This window comes from Ambystoma mexicanum, chromosome 8, assembly GCF_040938575.1.
Source record: "Ambystoma mexicanum isolate Mex_15411 chromosome 8, UKY_AmexF1_1, whole genome shotgun sequence".
NCBI lineage: Eukaryota > Metazoa > Chordata > Amphibia > Caudata > Ambystomatidae > Ambystoma > Ambystoma mexicanum.
In genome coordinates, this window is record NC_090929.1 from 1,088,610,107 (window position 1) to 1,088,616,922 (window position 6,816).

General features: G+C 44.2%; 1 pseudogene; it reads left to right on the forward strand.

Annotated features, from left to right (window-relative positions):
* Positions 1–1,751: 1,751 nt before the first annotated feature.
* Positions 1,752–4,393, forward strand: LOC138473741 (interleukin enhancer-binding factor 3 pseudogene; annotated as a pseudogene).
* Positions 4,394–6,816: the final 2,423 nt, after the last annotated feature.

Below are 6,816 nucleotides of genomic sequence, written 5' to 3' on the forward strand. Positions count from 1 at the left end.
AATGGTGGAAAAAGTGACCTGAACCGAGGATGGTACAAAGGCCGGATTGCATGACTGTTGAACTTCTCACTGCTTATGGGGTTTGGGGTGCAGTCAAGGTGCTAACAGTGCAAAGAAAAGCAATGTTCAGTGGTACTCTTCACATAGCACAGCAAATGCAAATTTAATTGCCCCCATCCAAGCCTTATAAAGACCCCCCCAACTTTGTGTTTCTCGTATAGCCGGCTGTTATTTACAGCTGTGTTCAAACAGAGAGAAAAGCGTGCTTTTGGCTACTGTGTTAAATAATCATGGCTTGAGACAGAGAAGAGAGGACAAATCCCAGAAGTTGCGTTTAACTTAGCGAGAGTATTTCTGTAGTCAAAGGCGCCACCATAGTTCAACTGTATTGCACAGATGTACACCAGGACAGGGTTCGAAATTGACATTCGATGAGCCGGAGCTAAAACCAGCTCCTGGGTGTCAGACATCGCCAAATCACCAAGGAGGCAGGAGCTACCGCTGGGAACCAGGAGTGAGTATGCAGCACGAATGAATCTTAACTATGTGGATATCATTTTTGATTCATTGTGTTTAAATGTGTACTAGATGTGTCATAATTCTTCTATAGTAGCATTCTCAAATATTAAAGTTAATGTGCATGTTTGTAAGACACAAATTGCCTAGGGAGCCAAAAGTATCTACTGGTAGCTGTTGCTTTCAAGCTAACCAGGCTCTCCTAGGCTAGAAGCAGGAGCTAAATAGCTCTCCCTCAATTTCAAGCCCAGCAGGAGAAGCACTGCGCATGTGAAAGACAAACGTGCAGTATGGAATAGGAGGGGTTGATGCCAGCTGCAAAGTAAGTTTTACCTAAACTGCAAAATAACTTTTACCAGAAAATGTTTGCTATTGTTTGTTCTAAGCACCAGCAAATTGAATGATGGACGGGCACCGAGTGTGGGAAGACCCATGGACAGCTCTCTGCCAAAGCTAAGACACTGCTTGAGGATATACGTAAGTCTGGCCCTTAGAGCATAGCATAGGCACAGAGAGCAGCGCGGCCCCTTATTGATTGATGCACCCCTGTAAAATGCAATGATAGACAAATCTGGGATGATCCCTGCATCCAGTTTCCAACGGTCCCCAGTCATCACAAACACCTGTCTCCAGTCCTGGCTTTTTATTTAAAGTCACTTTACATGTTGGAACTTGTGGGCCCATATTTGTAATGGTAAACACATAACATGGCCAAGCATGCAAACTGCTGTTGAATGCAAAGCCTGGGCTGGATACATGTGATCATAACGGCATGTAGTGAGTTGTGAAGTATGATTGCGCTACTCAAGGAGATAACAGAGAGGACTACTCATCCATGCCCCAAAGGTCTCAGGTTGCGAGCGCAACAATGGAAAAGTTTGGTCTGTTTAAAATCCTGCAAGAACTGCAAACAAAACGAGAACGGCAATGATATCTCAGGAGTTACATTTAAAATGTATTAAGTACCAAATTGGAAAAGAAGTAACATGGAGTGAAATTAAGAAAAAAAAAAAGTGGTCCACCTAGCCAAAATATTTGGCAAAAGCTAAGCGACGCCTTCCATAGCGTTGCACATACATAGCTTGATACAAACAAGAACAGCATTGGGCAGGCCATTTAATCTCGTCCCACCTGCATGAGTGTTGGTGATGTCACAAAGGTGGCTCTGTGATCCAGCTAGCTGCTACTAAGCTGCCATGTTATTTCCTAGGGGTTATTTTATAAGAGGACTGGACCACACAGATTGTACCCAGCCTTCAGGATCTGGATCATTGGCCTTCTCAACACATCAGAGTGTTTTATTTAGACATGGGTAAAAAAGTTTGTCTGGGCCATAGCTTGGGAAACAACGGACACCGCATCATACCCTGCGAAGGCTAGGAATCGCCCCTTTGGGTTGCTAGAAACAATGCATCTTTTCAAAAACGACAGCTGCCAGATCATGGGCATGTACTCTGTCTTGTACCCGACCAAGGAGCAACTGCAGGTTATTCAAGATATGCTTTTACTCACAGAAGAAGCTCTCCAAGGTGTGTCTGACATGGAGCAGTCAGAGCTGGCTGTTCTTCAAGAAACAGTCCAAGATGGTGGTACACCTAGGGAGGATGACTCAGAGCAAATTAATGACGAAGCGGGAGAGCCGAGGGCAGACGAAGAAGAGGAAGCAGCGGGGGAGTTCGATGCAGTGGTGGGGGAAGTTGTAGATAGAGAGAATGGCGTAGAAAGTGATGAAGAGGAAGGAGATGGCACAAATGCAGAAGAGGGTACCGAAGTAGAAGACGAGGCAGAGTTAGGAGATGATGCAGAAATGGAATATGACACAGAAGAAGAGGATACCGAAGAAGCAGGTGATACAGATGAGGACAATGTTGAAGATGATGCAGAAGTGGAGAATAACACTAGAATGGAGGTTGGTGTTGGCCAGGACGCTGGCATTGTGGAAAGAGACCATGGCATAGAAAGGGATGATGGTGCAGACACAGCAGATGATGCAGACAGTGAGGGTAGTGCGGAAGCACAAACCCATTTAAGGTACGTCCTTAGGCAGGAGGCAGAGATAATATTGAATGAGACTAGCACCCATGGAGAGAGACAGGCACCTGGTAATCGGTCCACAGCCCATCAAGGAGAAACAGAAGTACCACGAAAAAGTACTAGATCCCTCTTGGGAGTCATGCGTGTGGGTCTTGTTGCAAAGGGGCTTTTGCAAAAATGTGACATTGATCTTGAACTGGTTCTCCTATGCAGGGATATGCCTACTGTTCGGCTCCTGAAGAAGGTAACTGCCTATCTTAGAGGGCAGTTTTATGTCTTGAGTGAAGAGAGATACACAATTATGGCGTGTCTCTCGGAAGCAGCTATTGTAGTCAAAAACACAATGCAACCCCCTTTTACAGTGACCATCAGAATGGCTTCACCATTGGCTGAAAAAGATACAGAGGAAGACACAGGCAGCATAATGCGGTCATCCAGCGACCCCCATGATAGTCTGCTCAGACAGAAATGCAGTGCTGCCTTGAGGGCTATCCGGCGTGCCAGATGGTTCCAGGAAAGAGCAGGTGCACTAAAATCATGGGTTATAGTAATTTCTATACTCAGGCACCTCTGTTCCCGTATTCCAGCTTGGGCACCTCTGAGAGGGTGGCCCTTTGAGCTTCTGTCTGAGAAGTTGATAAGAACAGTCAAAAAACCGATGGGGGCAGGTGAGGCCCTGAGAAGAGTGATTGAATGCCTTGCATCGGGATTCCTCATGCCTGGAGGTCCTGGGCTCCATGATCCCTGCGAGGAAAAGGTAACTGACGCCATTGGTCATCTTGACATGGGACAAAGGGAAGACATAACTATGAGCGCCCAGCATGCTCTGCGTCTTCTAGCGTTTGGCCAAATTAACTGCATTTTAGGAACAAACAGACTGACCTTCGAGAAACTTCCTTCTAAAACAACTTGCACCCGTCAAGGTTTTAATTACACCACACAGATTCCTCCAAGCGTCACCTTCACTCTTGGTACACTTAAGCGCCCAAAAGAAGTAACAGAGCAGGCGCATGTGAAGAAGAAAAAGAAAATTCACAAACATACCAATCCGAAAGGAACGAATGATCTCATGAGACTGAACCTGCTAAAGCCAGGCCTCCACTACCGAGAGCTTACCAGGGCGGGCCCGGACCACGAACCCGTTTTTAGATTTGCAGTGGAGGTTGATGGGAATGCATTTCAAGGTACTGGGTCTTCCAAAAAAGCCGCCAAATACAACTTAGCGCTAAATGTTTTGCAAGCCCTGGCTCCTGAAGTAGAGAATGAAGACACCTCTGGCTCTGCAGCCTCGCCCGCTTTAGAAGGGTCTGCCACAGTGAATGCGAAGGTCACCAGTCTTGCCAAGAGCCCAGTGACGAAACTCAACGACAAGAGGCGTGGTCTGAAGTATAGACTCATCTCGGAGAGGCACAGCAATGGCAGCAGTCACTTTGTGATGGAGGTGGAAGTTGACGGGCAAAAGTTCCAGGGTGCCGGCACGTACAAAAAAACGGCCAAGGCACGGGCTGCGCTTGCAGCACTTAAGGCTTTGGAGAGGGCCCCGGCCAAGGCTACTACAAGGGAAGCTATCGCGCACTGGGCGGGGTCAACCGCTGATTTCACAAGGGGACGTGTTGACGACAGGGCCAAACTATTTGGGACGAACATCGGCAATATTGTGAGCTGGCTTCGTAGTATGATTTACCACTGATTAGTGAAAGTAATAACGCAGTAGAGCATGAACAAACGTATTGTTTGCATCATCCTTTGATGAGTTGGTGTCAAAGGACAAGCCACCTACATCCTAGCATTGGTATATTCTTAAAAGAGACATGGAATAGATAAAATTATAACAAAACATGAATTTCTCTATGATTTCTCTCATGTATTGGTCAAAGGCATTTACTGGGCGCAAACGGAGAAGGTATTTTTGCAATTAGCGGCATACTATAACACAAATCTATGCCTAACGCATTTTTGTATACAATACATGGAATGTGTTGCAATCGAGTGCTTTGATTATGTGCTGCAATATATTCAAACCTTAAAAACAACCCCTTCAATTTTTAAAAAGGCACATTTATTAACCTATTAATTGTTAAAATTAGCAAAAGTCTAGTGTTGGGCAAGAATTAAAACCTGTACAAATGTTTCCAAATATCTTGGTGTGGTTTATAAACAGATGCATAGAAAGTTCCTTCATGGCAGTCGGTAAGACATTAACAAGCCACCATCATAAATCCGTTTTGTCGCAGTGTATGTCCTGAGTGAGCACTTTGATCAACCACGCATTGGTAAGACAGCCCTTAGTGCTAAGAGCGTGTATGTTCATCCTGTATTCCCATAAGGAATCATTATAGGCTCCGCCCACTCCCGCAGTTAAGTAAAAGGAACTTCTGCACCCTTACCGTGACTGTCAGATGAATACGACAGAAAACCATCCAGGGACTTGGTGCATCTGTTTACACACCTCATCAACCGCCCGTTCACTGGAGCGTCTGAAGTGAACGCAGCAGGCTCTCGTTGCATTTCAAGGACTTGGAGACGAGTACAAAGGGTGGCGCAAGTTTCAGTTCTGAAGAGCGCTATTCAAATAAATGATTTGTGTGTATTCACAAATCACCTGCAAAGATTTTGCAACCTCATGCCGCCAAATATTCTTCCAGAGCCATGCATTTTAAGGGGTAGTTTGGGGGTGGTGCAGGGTTCCAGGGCAGATATAAGCAATATTTTAAAAGTCAGGATTAAAGGCTGGAGGAAGTGAAAGGTAGGAAAGAAGGGATGGTAGGATGGGAAGAGTGAAGGTGAGGTTGATTCGGAGAGTTAAAAAAACAATTCTGGGCACCTGTGAAAGTTAGAAAACACAAGCGAAACTATTTCCTGCAAATAATTTGTGTACAACTTAAATTGATTTGACTAAACAATTTTTGAAAAGACGTCAATCTGTACCCATGCCAGGACAAATATATCAAAATTAATTAATGAGTCGTATATACAAAATTTGACATATATTTGTGCATTTAAATGATTCACAATGAATTGCAGTAAAACTTCCATCCACAAATTCAAACATATTGTGAAAGACACACAATTGCAAAACACAAAAACAAACCTGCAGCTTGATAAAAAAAAAGTGCAAACAATAATATAGGATCAACTTAATGAAGAGAAAATAGGAACCCAGAATTCTGATGTGTGTTACCCATCTATGGTGCTGGTCTTGGCGACCCCTAGAAGGGTAATCCTGGTAGTTCCTTAAAGAATCATTTTGAAGTTTTGTTTAATATTCTGTTAGGTACGGGTAGATGTTTTCTGCATGAAATCCCTGATGTCTTATTTTTTTTTTTTTATAGTTTATGGTATTTCTTGGAGATGGTTCTGGCTCTGAAGTCATTTGTCTCTTTGTTGATCTCTGCTAGTTTGTCTTTAGCGTTTTGGACAGTGCTGTTAGATGGAAATAATCTCTCAGCTTCGTCAAGCCTGCGTTGCATCTCGGATTTTACTCTCTGGGCTGTAGTGATGGTAAGGACCATCAAGTTGCGGCTGCATTTATTCTGCATGTGGCTGAAGTTAGTTTGGTACTCTCATCTAAAAAAAGGGCTGGGTCATTGCGCACTACCAGGTCAGAGGGGAAGATATTAGCTTTGAGACATTGCCTTAAATAATGGCTGTAGAGTTCAGTCCTAAAACACTTCTTTTTAAGTTTAATCAAGTTCTCACTCAAGGATTTATTGTAAAAATGTATGATCCACCTGTAGGGTTAAACAATGAGGGACCCTGAATGATCTCTTGTTTAAGTTCTAGCCTGCAACTGACCGTAGGTACTTCAAAATTAATCAGACAAAAGCAGCTCTTCCAATATCACCAAATAAAATCACTGTCAGTTCATCACAGCAGACTTCTGAAAGTTTTCCAGATAACAAAGCACATTCATCTTTACACTAAGATGTATCAGTGGGTTAAAGCACCTGCGGCAGAGATCTGCATCCAGGTTTAAATCGGGGTAAGGTTGACTCCACCTTTCATCCTTCTAAAGCCAGAACAAGTGGGTATTATCATGGACGACCTGCGCCCTTTGGGTCTGGTGCAGAGTTTTCCACATGTCAAACATGCCTGAATCTGCTCCACATTCTGGGGTCGGAAAAGTGAGCAATGAGGGGCAATGCATAATGGGCATTTGGGCGGTGTTCCTCCATTATGCAGAGGTCAAACCTGACGCAGACGGCTCTGCATGAAACGCCACCTGGTTTCTTCAGGTATGTATTTCCCCACAGATCTCTATGAGAG